The sequence below is a fragment of the Macrosteles quadrilineatus genome, unplaced genomic scaffold (assembly GCF_028750875.1).
Source record: "Macrosteles quadrilineatus isolate MER2022 unplaced genomic scaffold, UCM_ALF_1.0 Scaffold_23__1_contigs__length_1887923, whole genome shotgun sequence".
Classification (NCBI taxonomy): domain Eukaryota; kingdom Metazoa; phylum Arthropoda; class Insecta; order Hemiptera; family Cicadellidae; genus Macrosteles; species Macrosteles quadrilineatus.
This window is the reverse complement of record NW_026542616.1, coordinates 136,831-163,102: the sequence shown is the minus strand read 5'-3', so window position 1 is coordinate 163,102 and position 26,272 is coordinate 136,831.

Sequence of the window (26,272 nt, the reverse complement as noted above, 5' to 3'; positions counted from 1 at the left end):
TTGTTTTTTGTTATCTTATTGTACGAACATTACAAATAAACACTTACTTATAAACAAATAGAATACTTATAAATTAGGTGTACAATGTAGTTGCCTGCTTGCAATATTAAGCGGAGCTAACATATTAGTACAACACTTTTCAAGTCAATGTTATATATTCCCCATAACAGGAAGTTATACCTTCCCATTGTTAGTTACTATGGTTGTGCTAAATTTCGTGCAGACTGTTTCAGCATTTCAGGAGGAGTATTAGTAAAACAAAAGCAGGAGTGAAGTATAAGAGCTTCGCTTCGCTCCGCTCAATAATCACTATTGTTCATCTACTATGTGATGATTACACGAATCTCTAGGATCAGCCTAAAAAAATGTGTTAAACGGATCTGGGCTGGATAGAACCTAGCGTCCTCGGATGTGAAGGTATGACGTACAAATTTCAGAGGACATCAAAGTTTGCATTGCAAAAAGTTTCAACCAATATGTTATTTCAAATATTAAAAATACTGTAGTGCATGGATTACTGAAAAAAATGTTTGCCATTATTTTATATTGGACGTTAAACATCGATTCAATACCATTAATACACTACATTTTAGTCATTAATATTGACACTACTATCTTTAAATGTGCTCGAATGTCGTTTCTATTATATCCGGTGTCTGATCACAGGATTCTCTTTCTCTTTCTCTTTCATTCTCTTTGGTAATATCCGGCTAGTTTTTCTACTTTAAATGAAACTACGACTATAATCAGTTTATTTACGATGTAAACATTTTAGACATAAAAATAGGTCTTTGCACGTTTATTTCAATGAATTCAACAACGTAACGATACTTCTATACAATTAGCATTGTTATCAATTAGTTCGTTGAGCTTTGTAATTATCGTAAGAATTTCTAGGACAAACTCATTGAAACTCCGACAGTTAATGAGAAGAAATACTTTCACAGCATACTGCTAACAATCATGGTTTGATGTAGGTCATTCAACTGAGTGAGATTGAATAACGACTGAATTTCTAATTGCTTTCCCAGATTCAATCCAAGTACACAACTAGCTATTTTATTTGATTTTTTGTTGAAGCCAACAAACGTTTTCCTAGATTTGTGAGACAAACCAAGACAGCTTTTCATTACTTGTAGTTGTTTAAGACTGGAGGTTCCTGAAGGATATATAATATCGAAAATTACATCCGGGGTGTTTATGAAACCTATAAATCTTTGATATCTATAAAGATATATGACTCCCCCACTGAAGAAATCGGTTGTTATTTAAATATGAATTGGGGATAGATCAATAGAACGTAAAGCAATTTAAAAATAAAGATAAATTTTAAACCTGTGGTCTTAAACAATTTTTTAATTATTAGTTGATCCTATAAGAATGTACATACTTTTGTAAGCTAGTACACAATGATTAGTAATTTGAAACACACAAATATTTTAACCATATGTAAGTGGTAATTTTTTACTTTTTTTAAGTTGTGGGCATCCTAATCGAAGACTGTTGAAATCTTGATTTTTATCCCCTTATTAAAATCTTTTAGTTGTAGATATTCACATTTGTTTACTACCTACAGTTTTGTGATGCATTAGAATAGAGGTTTTTTGTTGTATCATATTTATCTTGTATTGCTTTGTTATTCAAACAAATTGATATGGCCTTCCTGTTAGAATGTTTACATATAAGACTTTCAGTGATAATTGTGGCTTAATGCGATTGTGATGGATTACCCTTGAAAAGTAAAAAAATAAATGATCGACATGATCGTGTAATAAGTAATTGCATTTGCTTTTGAAACGTTCAATTAATGTTAGAATTTTTAACTTCTAAACATGCTCCTAATTTTAGCAACTTGTGACCACTAAATCAGGCGTATTATTTAATGGGTTATTTGTACATTTTCTCATTGATGTTAATTTTCATTATGATCTAAATAAATAGTTTACCTATGTTAATTCTTTAAGGAACATAACCAATATTTAGTAAACGAAATCCGATAGGTTTTTATAACTTTTTGTATCAGGTTTGAAGTGTGTTTATATTACTAATTATTAGGATTTGTTGCGGTTTAAATCTAAAATTTAATTTTGTCTTTGACAAGAAAACTGTACAGTAATGTCCAGTGACACAATAGAAGAAGAATATAATTTACAAACAATGTAAAGCCTTGATGGAAATCTGAGTTTCTTTGCATTACGTTGAAGCTCTTTTGTTAAGAAAACTCACTCCTGGAAAAAATAGAAAATATCTCTGATTAATGTTAAAAGGCAACATTTTATGAAAGCATACTGAGTTTTGCAATTATTATGTTTTTTCATTCTTCACTTTTATACAGAAGTTAGCATTCACTTAAAATAACATTCATTACACAAGACACAATATTTTTTGAATTTTTAATAATCTTCTCTTTTAATAATGACTGTGGTGTTCACTATTTACAGTTTACTGATTTTAAAGTCAAACAAGATTATTAAATAAGTACTCAACCCGATTGGTAGTAACCAATAATAACCATAACTTTCAATATAACAGTATTGAGTAAGGCATGGAATTGTAATTTATCCTATTAAGGTAGATATATTACATTATTATCAATTGTCAATATTTTTTTAATAGCTTTGCATACTTTGATGTATAATGATCATCTATATCATTCATACCCATTGTAGCTACCACAAAGTACCACATTAAAGTCCAGAACTGTTAGTTAGTTATGTATTACACCGGTTAACCAACTCCTTTATTTCATAATCTTACGCGTTAGTCTAAGATCTTGAGAAAGATAGGTAATATGTTTATGAGAACCGCCAGAGAAAACAAATTATATATGCTTAAAAACTATGGTAATTCGATAGGAAATTATTAGATACCCATTTATTTATTATGTTCTTTCTTCACATCCCAAGACTCTCTGGACCCATTTTACACATTACTTTTGGATATTTCTAGAAGGTTGTGGCATTATATCGTAATTAAAAAGCCGCTGTTGATAGGCAGAGTAATCCAGGTCTAAGAGATAAAAGCCCCGTGGTCTACCACCATACCAAACCGCCCGCAATCCACAGTGTTAGTTTATTTTCAATGGATTATATAATAATTTTAAAACTTAATTATTAACTTTAATTCTGTTTAAACAGTCCAATTTTTACCAATTTCCTTTATTGCCAAACGATAACTTTAATGTGTTTAGTTTATCCATGGTAAAATACGTGTACAATTTAATCTCAACAAAGACCAATCAAGGAGTGGGCCTAATGCAATTAGAATTCATGCATAGCTTAGTATCTTTTTGCACCACATTTCTATAGATGTTTCTTATAAATATATTAGCTGAATACTTAATCCATACAACAAATTAACCCCTCGCATGTGCTCTTTAGACTCCAGATATTTTAATAATTTTGAATGCACTTTCATACTTTAAGCTGCAGTAAAGCCACGTCGGAGCATACCTTTATCGAAATACAAGTAATGGATGACACATTAGCAATTTAAAACACTTCACTTTAGAATACGGTTAAAGTGCTTCATTCAAAGTAGATTTGATGTAGTTCCAAGAAAACTTCATTAAAATTTACGTCCAGGGTCAAAGTTCTGTCCTTTGAGAATGTACGGTTACACTTAATGAAACCAGAAGTTTGGTAAAGTTCCGTTGGATAAACTTTGTGTGCGTGTTTTTTACTGTGTTTAATCTTTTCCCTTGAAAAGCTAACCTCGTTGGCATTGCGTAATTGTCCCAATAGTTCTTTCTTTGGTGTACAATTAAATGGATCCAAACAATTATCATTGAGATGAGGACGAATTTCAAAGTATGCGTATTTTACCGCAATAAGTGAAGGTTTAGTGTAAAATGGTGTAAAATTATTTTTGCAACTTTGTTACTGACTAACATCAGCTGTTTCGTTAGCCAGGATCATTTATTTAAAGCATAATTTTCAGGAACAGCTGGGTCCAGTTTCGGAAATCAAAAAGTTACTGACTTTTCTCAAGATCGAGCAAATGCAGCAATACAATAAAAATTTTATTGATGGAATTTTTATTGATGTTGGTTAAACAATTTAGTTTGATATTTACAGTCCGATATATTATTTTAACTGAGTATTTTCCAGATACAAATACTAGTATGCAATTAACAGCCTAAAGTTAAAATTAGTTATTCGCAGAGCCAGGAGAACTAGAGACGTGGGGCTAATGGCCCAATACCGTCAGCTCAGAAACCAAGTTAAGCAACAATTACGTAACTCTCGCCTTCATTACTTCCATAGGCTGTTTTCAGATAGAAAACAGGCTTCTTCTGTGCTATGGCGTAATTTAAAGAAGTTTGGTCTTGGAAAACAAGAACAGTCGAACACTGTATCTGTCCCGTTAAATGTATTGAATGATTTTTTATCAGCCTCTACAAATTTAAATAGCACAGTTATTCAGAACCATTTAAATGATTTAAAACTGCAATGCAATTTAAACAATGATTTTCCTGAATTTCGTTTCCGTACAATTTTGCAATCTGATGTCTTGAAAGCTATAAGACGAATTACGTCTGATGCTACTGGTGCTGACAATATCCCAATTTCTTTAATAAAACGGGTTTTGTTTGCTCTCCTCCCTACGGTAACTTTCATTTTTAATTCTTCTCTAAGAACAGGTATTTTCCCAGAAAAATGGAAGTCTGCTATAGTCCGTCCCTTGAATAAGATCTCATCCCCGAAACTTCCTCAAGATTATAGGCCGATTAGTATTCTTCCAGCTCTCTCTAAGGCACTCGAAAGAGTTGCCCACTCTCAAATATCCGATTTCCTCTCTCAAAACAATATTTTAAACGAATTTCAATCAGGTTTCCGGCAATCCTATAGCACTGAAACGGCTTTGCTAAAGATAACTGATGACATACGCCTTGCTATGGATCGTAGCCAATGTACAATCTTAACTTTATTTGATTTCAGCAAGGCTTTCGATACAGTCAATCATGAAATTCTTCTTACAAAACTCAAAATAATAGGTTTTTCTAATAGTTCATTATCCTGGATGAGATCATATCTTCACGGCCGAAAGCAGTGTGTGTCTCATGACAAAACTATGTCTGACTGGAGGCAGGTGCCTTGTGGTGTTCCTCAAGGATCAATACTTGGCCCTTTACTTTTTACTATCTACATAAACGACATCAGTTCAGTCTTACAACACGCCAAGTTTCATTCTTACGCTGATGACTTACAAATTTACGCTCACTTCAAAGTCAGTGTGGTGAATGAAACAATCACATCAATGAACGACGACATCAACAGAATTGTGGAGTGGGCAGCAAAGAATGGACTAAAACTTAACCCTGACAAAACCAAACCAATCATTATTGGCCACGCACGACAACTAAACCGACTTGACCAAAACTTTTTACCTCACATCACTGTGAATGGTACTGTATTGCCATACCAAGACAAAGTTAAAAGTCTTGGTTTGACGTTACACAACACACTAGACTGGACTGACACGGTGGTTAACACTTGTAAAAGGGTGTTTGCCGCTGTCCACACACTGAAGAAGATGCAAAGACTTTTACCATTTCACATTAGACTTTTACTGATCAAGTCACTAGTGTTTCCCCACTTCAATTACTGTAATACCTTGGTTAATGATATGACCGTGGCTTTGGCAACAAAATTGCAACGAGCTCAAAATTACTGTATAAGATTTTTGTATGATCTTCGACGAGATGATCACGTCACACCGTACTATGTAAATTCTTCTCTTTTAAAACTGTCTGACGTTAGAGAAATACGCATTATTAATATAACTCATTCGGCCATCAATCTCAAAATTCCAAATTATCTCGCGATCAATTTTAGATTTTTAAATGAAAGAGGTGCAAGAAATACCCGCTCTGGCTCATCAACTCTCCAAATTCCTCACCATAAGACAACAGTTTATAATAGATCATTTACAGTAACAGCATGTCGCCTTTGGAACTCACTACCATTCACTATCAGGAGCATAGAATCCCGTTCCCAACTGACGGCGGCGCTGAAGGCGTACTATCTCGATCGGATGACCGTGGCTTGGTGGGATGGCGTGCGTTAGGCCTAGGTATGGCAAAGAGTGAATGTGTGTGTGTATGCGTATATTAGGGACAAAGATTTATAACTTTAGTTTTTACTTATTATTTTGTTAATAGTTTTAAAAGTTTTAGAAAAATACATTGTTTAGTATATATTTAGTACATAAGAGGTTAACTGTAAGAAAGGACCATGTGGTCCTAATGTTCGCCTCAATAAAAAAGTATTTTCATTTCATTTCATTTCAAGTAAACCAGGTTATTGGAACATTATACAGGACTATCTAGTTTTATTATTGGTTATCAGGTTGAATGAAAAGAGCAGGAGTTTAATATGACGTAATATTTATATAAATCACGTTAGTGAAGATAACAGTTTATCCTTGATTCCCTTCCTTTTTTCACGTATACATCATCTCTTCCAATATTGTTGGCTAGTGCAGGAGCTTTTTTCATATTACCCCTAGCGAATACACCGCATGGTTCCGTTGTAGAAAGAATTTTATTTTTATTTTGTATTAAATAACACGATTTTCTAGCCACCGTGTGAAGTGTAACGTAATTCATGAGTAACTTCTGGGCATTTATTCAAAAGAGTAAATTGTTTAAATAAAACCTTCTTATTTCAAGTAGTTTTGTTTCAGGTGTTTACATGCTAAATCAGATATAGCTCAAATCAGACTACGGAACTACCTTGTCTGTGTTTAACCCATTCCCAATGACGAACACTTAAATTTACTTTCAAAATATAAAAAATATGTGTATAAACTCATGTATGACTTATACAAATATTTATTACATGAAATTATATCTTTATTTATTTAATACTAGGAGTCTTTTTACCATATCATCAAAATCTAATTTCACTATGTAAATAATTGATAAGTAAAAAAACACCAGTTTCAAATAGTGTTTTATTTGTAGAAACACGTTAACAAATAAACAACAAATAAAACCTTTTGTTTTGAAATACTGTTATTTTATTAAAACGAATGATTATAAACGAATGTGAATGTAAATAAACGTACGAGAAGTTTGTTTTTGTATCAATGAAAATATTGTTGTTACACTATCTTTATCTAATAGTTTTCTTTCTCTCGCTGGATATGTCAATATCTCCTTGGATTTTTAACGTATATATATGAAGTTGCATCGCTTTTATTATTTTCCAAAATAACAAATTTATTCCAACCAAAATATTTATTTATAATATGAACCCATTTCTACTTATATTCAAGTAAGGTCAAAACATACCCAAGCCAAAGGGGACCTGCAGACTAGGCCAAGTTGTCATTTGCCTAAATGGATTGTCAAAAAAATATTTTATTAGGTTTTTACTTAGGTAGAGGGAGGGTAAAAAATATGTTTAGCTTAGTATGATAGCTTAAACTGATTAAAATCCATCCAAAAACATCCATACAACAACATTTAACTTATTAGGCGAATATTAGTGAATATCACGTTATTCACTAATAACGTGTAAATTGTAAATCTACGTTTATTTGTGACTATTAAGCGAACAAAGACGCTCCAATATGCTAAACTATTACTTTTTTCAAACTCTTCTCTTTTAAGGATCGAAAATAGGTAAAACCAACTTACCCCCCAAGACCCACTAAAACCCCCGTATCAATATCCCGATTGTACTGATTCACGAACATTAATAAACATAGGTTTAGGCCTACAACAGTAATAGCGTATTCCCTGGTATGGGATATTCGCTAAAATCAAAAAAAATCTTCTGATTTCAGTGACAATTCGCACTAAGGTAAGTAGAAGCATAGCAAGGAGTGAGCCATCTAACTCTTCTGAGGTACTCTTTTAATGGAACCACGTGTTGATAGGTGTGAATTTGGCTTGTTTTCATCAGTGATATATTTTAAGTTTTTCAAGAAAATTGTTCAAACCCTGGTTTATTTATTTTTCATACTCATATTTTGTTACGTAGCGCAATAATTTGATAGCCCAATGAAGGATTGCACCTGCTTAATTTGACCCTGATTGAAATCGAACCAGTGACCTTCAGATTTGAAGGCGAGCCTCCAACCCATCGGCTATTGCTGCATTGCTGTCGTCAAAATGCGTGAGCTGTGATATCACAGATGAATATTATTATTAAATACTTCAATGACAAAACTGTAGCCTATATTTAAAAAATATGAAATTTTGTTTAGTAAACAAATTTACATTGAAATTGATATTGATTAGCCAACACAAGTAGGCTCGTTTTTGTGTATATATTTTGTCTTATAGTAGATGTTGATGGCACTGATCATTAGTGTCGACGAAATTTTTTTTAGGTTATTTCATGATTTGTGCTATACTATTTAGTTATACAGTATAACTAGGGAACGAGTTATTGATTGGGATTAGATAGTTTTATTTGGTTAAACGAGGTTTTAATTGACACAAACTGCAAATAAATCACGACCTCTACAGTGCGCTGGACGGAACTAACAATAAACCGTTTTCAGCTGATCCATAAGAATGAGATATCTACTACCACAGATAAAACATTCTCCCTTAGTAGTTTTACCATCCTTAAGGAACAGATGAAGCAAATTTTACTGTTAGTTCTGTCCGGTGTACTGTAGAGTAGTGTTTTGTTTACAATTTGTTTCTTGCTATTTCAGTAATTTAAAACCTTGTTTAATCAGATAAAACTATCTAATCATAAAGAATAACTTGTCTACTAGCTATATAACCAAACAGTGAGGCACAAATCATAAGAAACTAACCCTAAAATAATATAAACAAAATGTAAACAAAACACGACATGCAATTATGATTGTGAGTTTTTCCATTTCACAAAAAAATGTTTAAGCCCCCTAGGTCAAACTTTATATTACATTTCATAATACTGCAATATTCACCTACATTATACATGGACATTGTGTAGTACATTATATTATGAAATGCAATATTTTAATTCTTATTTTACGGTATAAATCAATAAAGTTAAAAAGTATCAGTTTATAAACCATAGGTATTGTTTTTGTGTCTTAGTATCATGATGAATTCATATAGCAGTTAGATGAAATATAAACTTAACTTCTTAGCCCCAAACGTTCCAAACAACGATCACGCCCCAACAAAGCTGTAAAATGGGCTTGCATTGTTTTACAGTCTAACAAATTTAATTATAAGACCTATTGTGTACCTTGACCTCAGTAAATATCAGTTATACTTTCGCTGCCTTATTTGATAACAAGTAAGTATTTCAAATAATATTTAACTTTTGCAGATTCTGTATCTTTAAACACTTTATAATTCGTTAAAGTATATCCTTTAACATTATCCTAGAGGTATTGTCAATGCACATAAAAAATGTATTCAACCTGTCTATATGCAGACGTACAATTCAACTTCAGAGATTTCGTAGATTATTGAACACCGAAATATAACATTTGTTGCATTGTATTCGATGCTGTAAGTACATTAACATTTAGTAATGAACATTTCTCCAACTTACATTTTATACGACTTAAACTTCACATCTATTTAGTTTATAATTTACATAAAAAAGGCGGTCCAAACCAAAGTAACTGATACGTAATAGCTATCAAAATAAATATTTCTTTATAGATTAATATTTTATTGTTGCTTAAGGCTGTTTATTGTTAACAATATACATATATATAAATATATATATAGTATATATATATTTTTTAGAGCTCCTGATACGTATTTAAGTATAGATGTACACATAATTTATAAACAGTGTGCACATGTTTTTGACCTATGGACAACAGCCAATACATATTTCCTGCGGGTAAGAGCTCTTCCCTCGAGCACGGACTTGCAGTCCATTCGGGGGAATACTATTCCTACCACTCATAATGTATTCCTGTATATTTATAAAGCTGAATAAAGTGATATTTGATTTGATTTGTAACAAAAATTCGCTAAATTACATAAGTATTAAACACGTTTTACATGTAATTAAATTTCTTTAGATGTGCTTACACCAATAACCTCAGGAGTACTTTTCTAATGGATCATACAACTGGAACATCGTGTACTTAAGGAGTCCAAACAGTTTGGTGTACTTAGGACACTGACTGCGGGCTGTGCAAATGCTAGAGTGAATTGAACATTGGTGTTTGAAATGCTAAACTAGAGATATCACCTTAGCTAAGCTGCTGCGCATTAGTAAATCGATTAATTAATTAAATCCCCTTACGTAGACATACCTATAATCCCAATGATCAGAACCTAACCAAATGGCCAACTAATTTCACATAAATATGAAATAAATATGACATTTTTAAGGACATAATTTAATCAAAATCCAATAAGGGAAATTGAAATTTGCTTAGTCTGCAGGCTTACTGCGGTGGGGCTATTTTATTAAATATTTAACACCAATATTCCTAAAACTTTTAGAAATGTTTTAATGAAACTTTGTATACTATTTAAAGTAGCTACAAACTATATGAAAAAAACATTACAACATATTAATCTTATACAAAAACAAACTAAAAAATTGCTAGTTTCATTAAAGAACGACAAGAACACTTTAATTTAATATGATGTAATGTTTTTTTCATATAGTTTGTAGCTACTTTAAATAGTATACAAAGTTTCATAAAAACATACTTAAATTAAATATACTAAAGTATATTACAATTTTCTATCAAAAGACACCTCGTTGGTAAAATATATAAAATATGTGTAGACATTTTTAAGCATCTCAACAGTTCACATTTCTAAAAAAAAACTTGAATATGGGAATCAGTACAAACCTGGTAATTATTATTAGCGGTGTGTATTTTTCCTACCTTGTATTATTTGGTGTGCCTAATTTAAATGATCCATATTGTAGGGGTTATACTCTAGACAGAACTTTATCTCTTAGTTATATGAAGACAGATGCCACCTACTTCAACTCCTACGAAGTGGCCTTGTTATGCAACTTGTAGCTAGTTACTCCAACTAGCTTACATGGACGAATACACAGTACGATGATGACATTTTCATAACAATTGTATGCAGAAACATCAAGGATATTAAAGGGTCAAATCAGCAACTAATATAATACTAATGTAATATACATTGTTTATTAGCAAAGATCTTACATTAAATCAGTAATGGTGTAAAATTTTCCATGAGGATAGATAAGATCAATATTGTGTACAATGTAAACACTGGCAGTGACCAGCTGTATCTATAATTTTTTGAAATCTCACAAATTTTTAAGTCGTAATCTATTTACCGTACCTTAATACATCATATATATTTCCAACATAAAATATGGTAAAGCCTTCTTAGAAACATTCTCTTTACCATTGTACTTGCAACTGGCCGGGAGTAATAGCCTAAACCAACAAAGCGTTTGTTTCACCTGAAGTAAACATTGTTACTTCTCTGTCTTAGTTGTTATATTTAGCTTTAGTTAACTGTTTATGAATGACGAACCAGTTCATTTACAAGACATTGTTATGTTGTATTTACTCCCACGAACGCTTTAAACATACAACCAATAATTAATATTTCTCTTGCTTCGATACTTTTATTTTAGCACAATATTTTCAACGTGCTATGATTTTAGAAGAGGGAACTAATTGAAAAATTGCTGTACAATTAGTTAAACAGTCTTCCTTATGGATTGATCTTAATTTTGGAACAACTGAAAATAATTTAAGAAACGGGTTTGCTTGGTTTTTGTAAAGTTGTGGTTTGAGATTTCCTTATTTTTTCTTGGTATTTAAATTACTTTAAAAATAGTTTATCCTAATAACATGAATAAGGTACATACAATAGCTTTGCTGGCCCATTTCCTACACACAAAAAAGCGCAAATTCTATAAACTACTCTAAAAAGACAAATATAAGTTGACAACAGCGTACTCGTTACGACACTTTGATATATAAGACAGGTTTCAGATGTTAAAATAGTATGAGATGTTAACTACTATTCGAAGGCACCCTTAAAATTGCCATATCAGTGACTAGTGGGTGAGAAGGAGTAGTTCTAAAAAACGAATAAAAGTTCAAAAGTTAAGCAAGGACAAATGATTGACCGTATTGAATTAATTGTGATGGGAGGAATAATTAATTACTGGCAGTATTGTCTTGTTCCTAATTGCACTAATAAACTGAGAATTCCCACTAGACTAACTAATCTCGTGAAGGTGAAAATAGAAGCGTGACACGTGGGTGGATATATAAAAGCAATGTAAAAAGCATAACCTATCGCACGGCTTTGATCTCTGTGGATGGTTTTTTGACAATGTCATACCGTCGTGAATTTTGACGTTTTTCTTTTGGCTAAATTTAGACAAATAAACTTTAGAGCTTGATTGGAGTTCTCTTGTTGCAAATTTTGTTCCTGTTTAAGTTGTACCTAAAAACTAAATGTACAAAAAATTTTTGCCATATTTGTAAGGTATTTTAAGACTTGGTTTATCTAATCGGTTAGGATACTCCCACAGTTTTTTACTCCAAAAGGTTAAAAAATAGTAGAGAGCGAATGGTTTGACGTCATTAAACTATGTTTTCTTGGGGTCAATATTCCTCTTATGCGTTTTTTTATCTAAAGCGTTTTACGTAAAATATTAAATTTGTATAATTTACTTACAACGATGTCAAAGCGTGCTCAAATTTACATCAAATGTTTCTCTCTACAGTACTGTTCTTTTGAATAAATAAAATGCATTTGTTATAATCCAGTATCTTAATTTAATAAAGAGCAGTTTCTACAGATTTTCCAAGTATTTCCTCATACACATACTGATGATTTTTTATTGTATTGTTCAGAAATCTTTCCTTTCACATGACTGAATATCAGTGATTTTCCACAATAGAAAATTAGCCATGGCAGTAGAGTTCATGATAAGATAATGGTCTCATTTAGGCCTACAAGTTTATAAGTGAGAGGAAAATTTTAAATCCTCCTCAATACTTGTAAACAGAATCAAATGTTCCTTAAAATAAAATCAAGTGCTATAAGTCTCTGCAGTAAATATAAATATAAAACCAACCAAACATTGATCTTAAACAAAGTAGTTTTCCTGTCACATATTGACCTCGCATCAAATTTCTCGTAAGAGTAGGAAAAAGCTAAAATCATTCGTAAACTTTTTAAAATCAAATCTAGATGCTATTTCTCCTTTATTATAAAATAATATACATTTAATCGAGAATCAATCCTTATCAAGACGATGATGGCACCCTCGGACTTAGGTCTACAAGTTCATTTTGAACCAGGGTTACTTTGATGTGGTGTTACCTTTCATGGTTATATTAATTTAGTTAGGGGTACATTTCTACAGCTGTAAAATGCGTTTTTAACATGTTTTGAAATATTAGATTATGTAAACATCGAGAGTATAAATGGAAACAATAACATGTCAATTTGCGAGTGTAAATGAACGATAATAAAATAACTGGTGTTCGAATTCATTATTTGTTAGTTACTATTGCTATGCATGTCTTGAACCACAGCCACCGGTGGCTGTGCTTGAACTCATTGCTGTACACAGTTCTGCTGCTCATGATTCGTTGATAGATGGAAACCTACTTAGGTACTATGGTTTTTACCTTATTTACTGATTATCTTTTAATGTTTATTAGGAGTTCAGTAATACCTATTTACGTTACAATTGTAGTAATTGCGTTTTTACATCATGCAGGTGAGTGTTGTGCAAAGCGGAATCGAGTTGCATAATTCACCTAAGTGATGTGAACACGCTCTTGCGTAAAGTGTTACGTACAAGATTTTATCCGACCCGACAATATACAGGGTGTTACGTATAACATTTTTCATTTTCCATTTCACTCATCTTCTAACAGTAACGTTCTTTTATAAACAAAAGCTAGGTTAGGAAAATACTTGAAAGCATAACAATAACATTCAAGCGCACAGCAGATTTTTAGCGTTGAACGTCGTTGGCTCTAAAGAGGTATATTTTATAAGTTGAGCACTCAATGTTATTTGAATGGGTTTTATAACTTCACCGATTGAGATTTGAAACTTTACTTCACCGTGTGAAGTAAAGGAGTTGTTTACATAACGCTTGGGATAGGGAAGTTTAACATGGCGGCTTGGGTAAAATAAATTTGATATGTTTTTTCCACGAAAATAAATTTCATCAGAAATTTTTATAAAGAGATAAGTACGAAAGCAGGGCAGCTCTTATTCGTAGTAAACCTTAGTTTATGTTAATTGTTCCATTGACCCTGTAAATTAAACGTGTTCTTTATTCAAGATTATATCGTTAACATAGCTAAATATTTTTGTTTGTTAATTTTAGAGCAGCAGATGGTAAAACAAATGTCGTTACAGTTGGGTAAATGAAATGTATGTTTCATTGTAGTTGGAAAGCTAAGTGGATAAAAATAGTGCTCTCCAAGTAACCAGAGGGACTACGGTTCAATCCTAAAATAGGCAGAGTCTTTTTTGTTACCAAACCGGACTCAGCTGTCCATGATCATTGGGGGGAAAAAATTGAGCTGACTTTTTATAAATGGATCAGCTGATTCAAGAACAAATTTATCATCTAATTTTTCTTCGCCCATCGTTCACTCATCATCACCCTGATGTGCGCTCCCTTGTGTGCAGTTGTCATTTTGAAGTAATGTATTTTCCCAGAAAGGCAATGTAAGAAGGGTGAACAAAATTTATAAGAAAATACTAATAAATATATTTGCCTTATACATTTCTCGTTAGAATTTTTCTTAAACGATGATTTTGAGTTTCTTAAGGACTTACCGGTTAATGCTGGTTAGGAAAACAAAAATTAAAATACAGTGATTGAAATAATTACAGGTGTTAAAAATAAATTTAACAAACCAGTACAAAGATACTCCTGGTAAATGTTAACAAAAGATTTCATATAAAGATCGAAAAAGCTTAAATGGATATTGTGAAAACAGGCAACGTTAGTTTCTTCAATCTGAAAACATTTACCTTCCGTTATAACAAAGAGTGGATTATATCTTATACCAAACTTTTGTAAAATAGTTTTAAACTTAAAGGCGTCAGAACAATTCCCATCACTAATTTTGTTTTTTTACCTAACCCGCCATGTTAAACTTCCCTATCCCAAGCGTGATGTATATAACTTCGTTACTTCTCGAGTGATGTAAAGTTGAAAAAAACTCACTCGGTGATGTAATAAAACCCATTTAAATAACATTGAGTGCTTAACTTAAGATATATACCTCTATGGAGCCAACGACGTTCAACACTAGAAATCAGCTGTGCGCTTGAATTTTATTGTTATGTTTTGAAGAATTTTCCTAACCTAGCTTTTGTTTGTAAATGAACTTGACTGTTAGAAGATGAGTGAAATGGATAATGAAAAATCTTGTTCGTAACCTCCTGTATATTGTCGGGTAAGGTAAAATCTTGTACGTTACACGTTACGCAAGAGCGTGTTTACATCACTTCGGTAAATTATGCAACTCGCTTCCGCTCGTTGCACAACATTCACCTGCGTGATGTAAAAACGCTCTTACTACACTTGTAAGGTAAATAGCTATTTCTAACGCTATTTATCAACAGAGTATAGTAAACCAAATAAAGTAGCTTCTTGATCTACCAACAGGCGAATCTTTGCCTATTGGGTCTGATGATGATTGGAGTGTCCAATCGAAATCGGTCATTACTTTCTATCTTTTATATGTATTTACCGTCTTGTGAATAAACAGTATAGGTGTAAATATATTATTATAAAAGTTAATTGATGTATTTTTTGTGTTTTCAGGCCAAATAAAGCTAATCAAACTGACTTGGTCATTAATTATGACTAGATATATTTAATTTTGTATTTCATAAAGCCTTCAAACTAGAATTGATGAAAAAATAAGTTTACCATCTTTGATAACAATCACTGTTGTGGCAAGAAAACTGTTGAAAATAATATTCGCTTCATGGTAAAAAAAAAAACATTTACGAAAAGGAATTATAATATTGTCTTAAAGGTTGTACCGAAAATAACAGAGAATTAAAACCCATAGTTTTGCCCTAAGTATAACCTAAAGGTTATTCTGAGCTATGTTTAGAAAATTAATGCTTTGAGTAAAATACGTTGAGTTTGTTGGGCAATCAATATTTGATCATCCCCATTAGGTTTATTTATAGCATGTTGAAATTTAAGGGTTTATGGTTGTACAATCATGTCGAAGAGTAATTATCTACTTTTTTGCCAATTTTAACCCTCTATGAAATATACAATAAGTACCGGTAACTATAATTTAAGTTTCAATACATTTTAGGGCTCTATCATTCCTTAAACTGAAAAAAATATTTAAAAGAGGAATCAATTTCTTTTGACTCTGATACACAATAGTTTTATATTACAGTTGAATTCTTCTGGAAACTTCATTGCTGATAATATTTCTGAATAGAGTTTTATCAGAAAAAATACAAATATTCATATATTTGCCAAACAATATGGCAAAAAAAATAAATAAAAAAACAACTCCAAATCCTAATGAGCCACACTTACACTTATCATAAATATTATTAGAATACATAAAATTCTTAAAATACTATCACAATAATTACATACAACTTCAAATTTTTAGTTTAGTGTTTACTCATTTGGTATGTTTTTGTTTCATTGAAAATAATATACTGTTTATACAGAAAATAATAGAACATTATTCAAAATGGCTTTGCTCCATTTAGGGGTAAACTATGTAAATCTTTGTTGTAATCATCGTAAGTTAACAAAGGGAAATGTAACATAAAAATTTACAGTGAAATCAAAACACTACTAAAATAACGAACACATTTTTTAGGTTGCGGGTGGCTTGTATAATATTTATTTTGATACAAAGAATAAAGAAAGAAAGAATAAGTTCCTACTCATTTTATTTCCCGACGAAAAATAACGCTTTGAAACATTAGCAAAAAGAAATGCAACAAGTTTGAAAGTGCAAACACAACTCGGAAACGGGTATTTAATCTTTCAGTAGCCTAGAGTGATGAGTTATCTCATACTGCTCAGCATGTTGTCACTACATATATTTGACTTCCAAAATTTAATTTAACTAACATTTACTTACTTCTTGTTTTCTTACACTACTTACTTTTTCAAAAATTTTTTCCTTATTTCGGTCTAAATTAATTTTAACATTTAAATACAGGAAACCAGTTATGAGTTTTAGTTTTTTTTTTGTTAGATTGTCCTGTAATTTAAATAAATAAATGGTTTGATGTAGGCTACATATACTCTTATTGCGTTTTATAAAAACCAACAACATAAAATTGGTGTTGTTTTGTGATACTGCTGTGGAAATAAATCTGATTTGATTTTCTTTGGTTATTTCACAATAATTGTTGTGATGAAGTTAACATGGTGATGTTTAAATTCAATTTTCCATTTTAAGAATCTGTTTTCTCATCACCGTTTGCTGTTTGGGATGATTTTTAGCGAATTTCCCATGTAGGGAATAAGCTATTACCATAGGTCTCATGATAAAACCTGGACCCGGGTCCGATTTACTTTTTCATTTTGGGGTCTTCAGAGGCCAAATTCAAACAGGGTGGCCCGGAACCCCTGAAACGTTTCATATAAAATTGTTTCTTAGGTCGAGAAAAACAAATTTCACAATACTGACATCGTTCTCTGGTGACTAGTTCCCGTACATCGGCCTGCTTGGGTATATTTTCAACTTTTGCATAACTCAATATTTGTTTAAGATAGAACCTTCAAATTTGATATAAATGTGTACATTTGTAGGTATAACAAGTGCACAAAATATCGTTGCTATAACTAAATCAATTTCAAAATAGCTGCAATTTAAACACGTCTTTGTGTCAAAATTCACGAAAACCGCTACAACAACAAAATATTATTTTGGAAGGTAAAAAATGCGTGGTTAAAAACTAAATCAAATGACATCTTATTTACTAAAATCGCACAATAAATAACCAAGAAGAAATTATTTTTGTACATAATAACAAAGTAATCTTCATTATAGGCGTTTACAGCACATACGGGATACTGCCCATTTATAATCAGCTGTTCAATGTCTACATTGTGTTAAACTTTAATAAAAAATGTATTAGTATTTTTGAGCTGTTTGGTGTCAACAATGTAGCGTAAACAGAATTGTTGTTTTGTAATGATCTAGCAAATGACATTAGCTAAAACATGAATAACTACACGAAGAATACTGTGATATGCATACATAATTTAAAATTGATAAAGTACTGATCCAAATTTCACATAAAGTGGACAGTAAACAGCTGATTAATAATGGACAGCATCAGATATAAGATGTAAAACAATGTTTTCATATGCATGTGGTATTATGGAAATAGCTTTTTAGCCAAGTGGTTATGGAGAATAAATGTAAATTGAAAACTCCCGTGTTATTTTGATGGAAAATAAGTAAACTGTTGTAGTTGCTTGTTTATGAATATATTATTTTATACTTAACTATTGACATTTCAATAGAAAAAACTATATTACCTTTCCTGTGGCAGCAAACCTAAGTACTCGTTTAATTTATGTTATTTTGATAGGGAAACATTTTAAAGTAAATATTTTATTAGTATTCCAATTAGGCAAATGGAAATACGTTTAGTCTAGGTTTTATACAGTGGGGGTATTTTACTTTTGTTGGTGATTTGTTCGAATATGTACATTTAAATGGTTCACTAGTGTCTAATATTAAAGATTATAGGTAGTGGCAGAACAATTATTTAGCTGTTTATATTAATTTTACCAGGTCATCTGGCAAACTGGCCTAAACAAAATGGCAGTGTTGTATAAAAACCATTAAACAATCTCGATTCAATTCATCTCAATGAAGTATTTCTGCATTTGACAGCTTTCGTCCAATTCAATTCAAACCATTTAATTCTATTTGATATGAAATTTAGGAAAATTTCACCGCGCTCGACTATATTGGACTGGTAAAAGCTAAATATTATTTAAAACTGAACCTTAATTCTATAAGCCCCTAAGGCCGATGTATCGGGCTGCCATTAATAACAAAATAAAATCTTTACGACTGATAATGTGAGCGTAGCTCAACAAAAATAACTAATAAAATATGTGTCCTAAAGAGACGTATATTAAACTTCTGCACTAGCAAGTTGGGCTTTGGACGTATTGTCAGTGAGTTTACCTACTAGGGTTTGTAATTAAAATGTCACAAACGTCTTCCCAGAACAAACTTCAGAGCTGTTTAAGTCGTTGCCATTACCTCTTACACAACAATTAACAATATTATAAACAACACAATAAGCAGTTTAAAATAAATAAATTACTTTTGGATTTTTAATCTATATAAGTTTAATTTTTATTTGACATTTAGGTTCCTAAGGTCACAGAGATAGTTTTGTGAAGATGCCCAGAATAAATTATTTTGTAAAGATAAGATAAGTAATTGAAGATTCGAATCTCGTCTCGGTCTGGTATGGAACTTATGAGGAATTTGTTTGTCCATATAGACGGGTTTGTTATTTATGAGTTCCACCTTTAAAGAGGTATTTTCAGCTTAATAATTTTATTTATTGGTGGTGACTGCAGTAAACTTATCTATCTATATATTAATAGGCAAGCATGTTTCTTTAAAACCTTTTTTCTCAGCTCGTGTGAATCGTAGGGAAAATCTACGCATACCGTTGGAAAGCTATTTTCCTGTAGGTGTGCAGAATCCCTTTATAAATTTAAATAGGCTCAAAGATAAGCACAAAAAATGAGTTTAAAAATTTGAAAAAATTAACATGGATCTTATGCGTTGCTATGCTGGTTACGAAATAACAACGAAATATAAACAGAAAATCAAAACAAATGGAGGAAACTCCAATCACATGTTTTATTTACAGTGTGGGGTGAAAATAGATAAGTGAGTACATTACATATTTTTGGTCGAGTTTCGACCACTGGACGACCTCTCGTCTTTATTAATAGGTTAGAGTTATCTATCCACAATAAGGTAAAATAATCCTATATATTAAAACGAAACAGGGTTTTTTTATTTCACGATTCTGAATCAACCACTTGACGGATTTTTATGATTTTTTTGTTAAAAGAAAGATAATTTTGAGAACTAGGGAATGTCGAAGCCATAATTTTAGTTTAGGATTTCAGTTTTTAAGAAATTAAGTTTTAATTTTCAAAAAGTCTAGCAGCCGACGGACGAGTTAAAGTCGTTTTAGTGGTGGTTTAACTAACAGCTGGTTTCTAACTGTCATTGAAATGTTTATGTTACAAGTTGTTTGTATACAAAAATATTGATCGTCAGAGTTTGCCTACACACTATTTTACTTTAAAATGCTGTTTATTTTCTACCGTAAAAGATCTATGTTATCAGGAGATTGTGTAATTTTGAACTAAACATTTTAAACGTATAATCAAGTTTTGTCATAAATGCAATCCGTCTAAGTATAAGTGCTTAATCCGATGTAAGTGGTTTAGGTGTTGATACATCTTTTTCTAGATGTTTGAATATAAGTATGACTGCATACAGTACACATTTTATTCGTAATGAAAATGTCAACCGGTGTAGTAGGCCTCCAGAAAACTGACCAGTAAGCTGCAGGGTGTCAGTAGAAACCAAAATCGATTCATACCATATTCTACCCCATATACTATCCCAGCAGTACTGTATGATTCAGAAACTTGATAAAGGGGCGCATTCCAAAAGTAGACCAAAAGGCTCGGATCTCGGATGGGCTGGGCAGGCTTTGCATGGCAGAGAAAAGATACTTCAACTTTTAAAAGTGTATTCCAAGGAGTACTACAAGGTAGACGACCACTTGGAAGACCAAGTAATGAAAGACATCTTCAGACTGGTATCTTCCTGTCATCCAGAAATGGCAGGGGATAGAAGAGAACGGGAGGCCAGGATAATTTTAGAGGTTTCAGTGGCCAAGGTGGTAAAATAAGGTATGGTAAGTGATAGTAGACCTATGCAGTGGAAGGTGGTATGTAGCTACTGTACTCAAAGAAAGTGTGTGTGAATCGGCCACCAAGTTGTAAACTAGCTGTTCTGAATCATATTCAGTTTTAATTGACTACTCGCGATTCCCGTACGTAGGACGGGCCAACAGCTCGTTGTGATTAAAAGAGGTTGATGGGTTTTGTAATTAAATCTCCATGCGTTTACTATTTTATGTGGTATAGTCACGAATCTTTGTGCTAGGACGTAATAATAATATCTGTAGAAAACAAAGCCAATTGAGAAAGAGATGAATTTAGTTTCCCCTCCATTAGTTTAAAGAGTGATTTATTAATGTATTTTACCCTCGCTATCATTAAAAAGTTTGTTTAGCTGTGTCATTAACAGATGTTGCTTTTGCTGCGACTACAAGTTTGTTGAGTAATGATAGGCATCAGAAGTGAAGCTCACGGAGAATTGGCTCATATGTATTTTGGCGAATCAAGGATGATACTTATATCATTACTGAACTTGGAAAAGATAAACAGGAAAAATATTTCAACATCGTTAAATATTGAACAGGAAAATATGTGCGGTAAAAGTCTCAGAAAAGCGTTGACTTTTCCTCCAGGAGAGCTAAGGAGAAGCTTTCGCTCGACACGGGTCTGTTTATGTTAAACAGGATAATCCATGGGAAGACACATAACACATTTATGTTCTCACCAAAGTTTGTTGTCTACAATTTATAGCTTGTAATATAAAACAGTATAAAGATGACATTTACTTGAAGTCACAGATATTTATTTGGAATATCTACAGTTATTTATTTTAATTTAATTGCCAGAGAGGGCAAAGTAAAATAGACGGTATCAACAATCTGACACATACTTTCTTCCATTAGCTTATGGATAACATTTATGGTGGATAAACAGTGGAGGTACTATGATATTTTATAGGGAAAATGTCCAAAGGTGCAATAACTTTTGAACCGTAATTGTTTCAGCAATGGCGGTTGCCCTATTAAAAAAAAAAAAAAAAACTATAAGGACCATAACACATTAATTTTAATCAAAACTGGCTTTTCTAAAATCCAATATTTGTTTTTTATGGGAACATAGCATAAGTTACAATAACTTTGAACCATAATGTTAAGGGAAATGGGATTTGTACCATTGTGTTCAGAATTTAAAGGACTATGACACGCTAAATCTTTATCAAAACCACTTAGGCCATTTTTGAGAAAATAAGATTTCTAAGTTATTTTATAGGTTTTTATAGGGAAATCACTATAAGAAAAATAACACCTAAAGATAACTTGGATTGGTGCATGCATACCACATTTAAACAAAATTGGACCATAGGTTTGGTATGTAGCTATGTACACATCGACACATACACACACACACATACACAGACATCACTTCAAAAACCACTTTTTTGGGTTCAGGGGGACCCAAAACGGATATATCCTCTCAAAACTCAAACACGAAAATTTTGACGAAAACAATTCATAGAGTTTTCCATATACACTGTTTAGGGGGATCAAGTAAAAAAACATACAGTAATAAAAATCTGTGGCTGGTTTATACAAATTTATTGGGATAAGATTTTCATACCAGGCTGAATATAGCATCTTTAGACAAATCTTCGAGAGCCAAGCTATAGAAGCAAAATGCAGCTATTTATTTATTAAAAATCTGTTAGCTCTTTCCACTCACTAGGTGCTTTTACAATTAAAACCTGGGGCGAATTAAAACTACAATACATACGTTGGTGGTGCGTGCAATCAAAGCTAAACGAGAAAATACACCCTGTTGCTATGTACATATCTCTGCTACAATTACAGTTAGTTGTTATCTAACTGACACTGAGAGAGAACTAACAATGTTTACTTCAGGTGAGACAAGCGCTTTAGTTGGTTTAGGTGTATCTCTCCCGGCCAGTTGTAAGTAAAATACTAAAATACATATTTAGTTGTTTAGTAAGTAGAATTTACAGTTCATTTTCTGTTTGTTAGTTATATAAAATGGAAGAAATTTAAATATTGAATATTAGGAAGGAAACAAAATCTGTGAATTGTTGAAGTCAAAGATGTCAAAGTTTTCTCTAAACGTCGTAGTTTCTGAGATAACAATCGTTGAAATTAAACTGTTGGCCGTTAGCTGAATCAAAAGTTCTTCGCTATATGAATTCGTCAAATTTTAAGTTTTAAAATAAAACGGTATGCATATTTGTGTTTGCAATGAAGAATGAAGAGTAGATTGTCTAATTTTTTTTTCACTATTAGGGTTTATTTTATTTGTGAAACCGTCAATCGATGTTGTAGTTACAGTGGAGTCTGCTAGTTCGATATCTTAACATTAAAAACCTGCTAGGAAAGTAAGAACGAACAATGATTGTTTCATATTTTATGTAAATGACTCTAAAGCCGAAACACATTATAAATAAAGCCGAAGATATACCATAATGAAATATATAAAAGATTTTTTTTTATTTTTCTATTGTAAATGCTTACTTAATATCTGCGTAGAACATTTGACGTATTAAAAAATTTCAGAAATATACAATTTAGAATAAACTATCAGATTTGCAAGTTAAATTTGCTTGTTAAGGGTCAGGATTATTTTGTCAGTGTGGTAAATATTTTATCTTTGAAAAGTTTATTTACATACTAAGAACAAGGCCCATAATTGACATAATTAATTTTTCAAGGCTTAATCAATGTTTATATTCAGCCATGTTTTCATTTCTTTGAAAACTAATTGGTGTTTGTGCAATCTAAATATTTTGCTAATGGAATCATAACTACAGTAAATTCAATCTAAACATCAAGTTCCAGCTACGTTTTTGAAATTAGTTTATATTAGGTGTAAATTCTTTAACATGGCATTTCTGAGACGTGTAAGCTATAAAAAATTTAAATTAATAATTAAATTTGGGCTTGTCCTCCCCAAACGTATTAATATTAATATTATACTTATTAAATAATGTACTCATTTTACATTTGTTCTTAAATAATACCAAAAACAATATGACAAAAGTAGTGTGCATCATATTTTCAATTAGCAAAAACAGCTGATAAACAGGGGTCTAAAGTAGCCATTTTACGCCCCAGGGAGTAAAACGCCTTTTTAAGTCTCTAGGATTAAATGTCAGCTGTTGTGAACTCAGTTGTAAACTTCAATTGTTGGCAATGGCATTTATCGAAATTATATATCGATTGATTTGATCGGATGTACCTTATTAAGTGTTGCCTACTTGTCAATAGTTCATAATATCGATGGTATAAAGTAGGCCTACACTTACACCATCGTAATGGGGGAAAGAATTGAATGAATTCCTCAACAGCTGCTTGTTTGCATTTGCTAATCTGAAAACAAGCTGCAAGTCGTTTTGAGAGGTTATCTTCATATGAAAAGTGTTTTTGTTTTGTAACTTAGTTTGTATAAATAATAGTGCAATATGACAAAAAATATAGTTCATCACACGGGCAAAATGTGTTTTTTCAACTCTCGAACATTTTGCATTACCTTAATCGTAAAAGTTAAGCTTGAGTAGAATAGCCACATTGTACCCTTTTAAGCTTTAAAAACCCATTTACAATTTCTGTAGTGTATGCAATTGAAAATAGAGTGTATTTTTATAGATTTTATCAAGTTGGACTGTAATATTTGTAAACAGGAACACCTAACTTTGTAGTTTTTAGCGAATTTCCCATATAGGGAATAAGCTATTACCGTAGTACTCATGGTAAGACCTGGACGCGGGACCGATTTTGTTTTTCGTTTTGAGGTCCCTAGAGGCCAAAAACACCATCCGTTCAAATTCATATATATATATATTTATATATTTATATATTTATATATTTATATATATATATATATATATATATATATGTGTGTGTCCGTCAGCACGATAACTCAAGCAAAAATGATCCGATTTTGATGAAATTTGGTATAAACGTGTAAACCTACGTTTATTCGAACGAGTTCGCGATCCAGCATGATCGGACCATGGGAACGGGTGTTTACGGGGGGTTTTATGGGGTAAAAATAGGTTTTTTCCCTTTTTGACCCAAAAAACTTAAAATTTTGCAATTTATTTCCAAACCATTTTGTAGAGCTTAAAAAAACAAATAATTTAGTATATTGAAGCGTTATTATGCGCCTAACGGTTACGGAGAAAATTCAAAAAAATTGTAAATTTAAAATTCCCATGTTATTCTTATGGAGAATAAGTAAACGGTTGTAGTTTGCTTGTTTATGAACATTTTTTGATCAAATTTGGAAAATGTTTTTATTTCTTACTAACTATTAACATTTTACAAAAAAAAAAAAAAAACAATTTTACCCTCCCTGATGCAGCAAACCTAAGTACTTGTTAAACTAATAATTCTATTTAAATCGGGAATAAATGTTATATTTTTAAGTAGACATTTCAGTGTAAATCCAATCAGTCAAATGGAAATTCGCTTAGTCTGCAGGTTTGATGCGGCGGGGGTATTATACTTTAATACTACAATATATATATTTTGCCAGATGCTTATTTCAAACACTTAATGAATAATTTATTCTGTGATTTTTAGTGGAGATGTTTACTTATGCACATAGTATGATCTTATTACCTGGCAGATATAAAAATTTTGGTCTTTTAGATATACGGACCTATATATACGTGGGATCTGAACCAATGGGTTATATGTTTAAATTAGTAGTAGACTTAGATAGCTTCTTCAGCTTAGATAGCCCTTCTTCAGAGATTGGCCAGACTTTAGCACAGGAGGCAAACATTATAACCACTATATAGTAGCCTATAACTACTATTCCCCAAAGCATTAATTACTTTTATCTATTTAGGAATATATATCTTAGGGACTCATTATCTAAAGAAATCATATTGACCACCAGAAACGTAAAACAGTTTCAATGAAACTACACTTTAAAGATGATTAACTGTTAATTTCACAATTTGTACTTATGTATAACCATCCAAAAGCTGGGCCGAGGACGAATAAAAATCTATTTCTCATTCATCTTAATTCTTATTCTGCAACCCCTTTGCTTTAAAACTAAAACTCACTTATGTTAAGTTAAGACAAATGCAAAGAAAGCAGAATTCGAATACACGTATTTGATAATAAAAAGGAGCACTTTACAAAGCTATTTCGTATAGAAAACGCTAACTCTTCTCAGTTTTGTTTCATTGGTTTCTATTTTGTTGGTAATAAATTTTGCGATTTCTCGGTAATTCTTTAGGCAAACTCGTCGGTTTGTTATGCTAATGTAATATTGGCTTAATGTCACACAATATGTATTGATCTATTTTACATAAACTAGTGTAATATAGCCCACTGAATGTAAGGACTAGAATAAGCAACACCGTT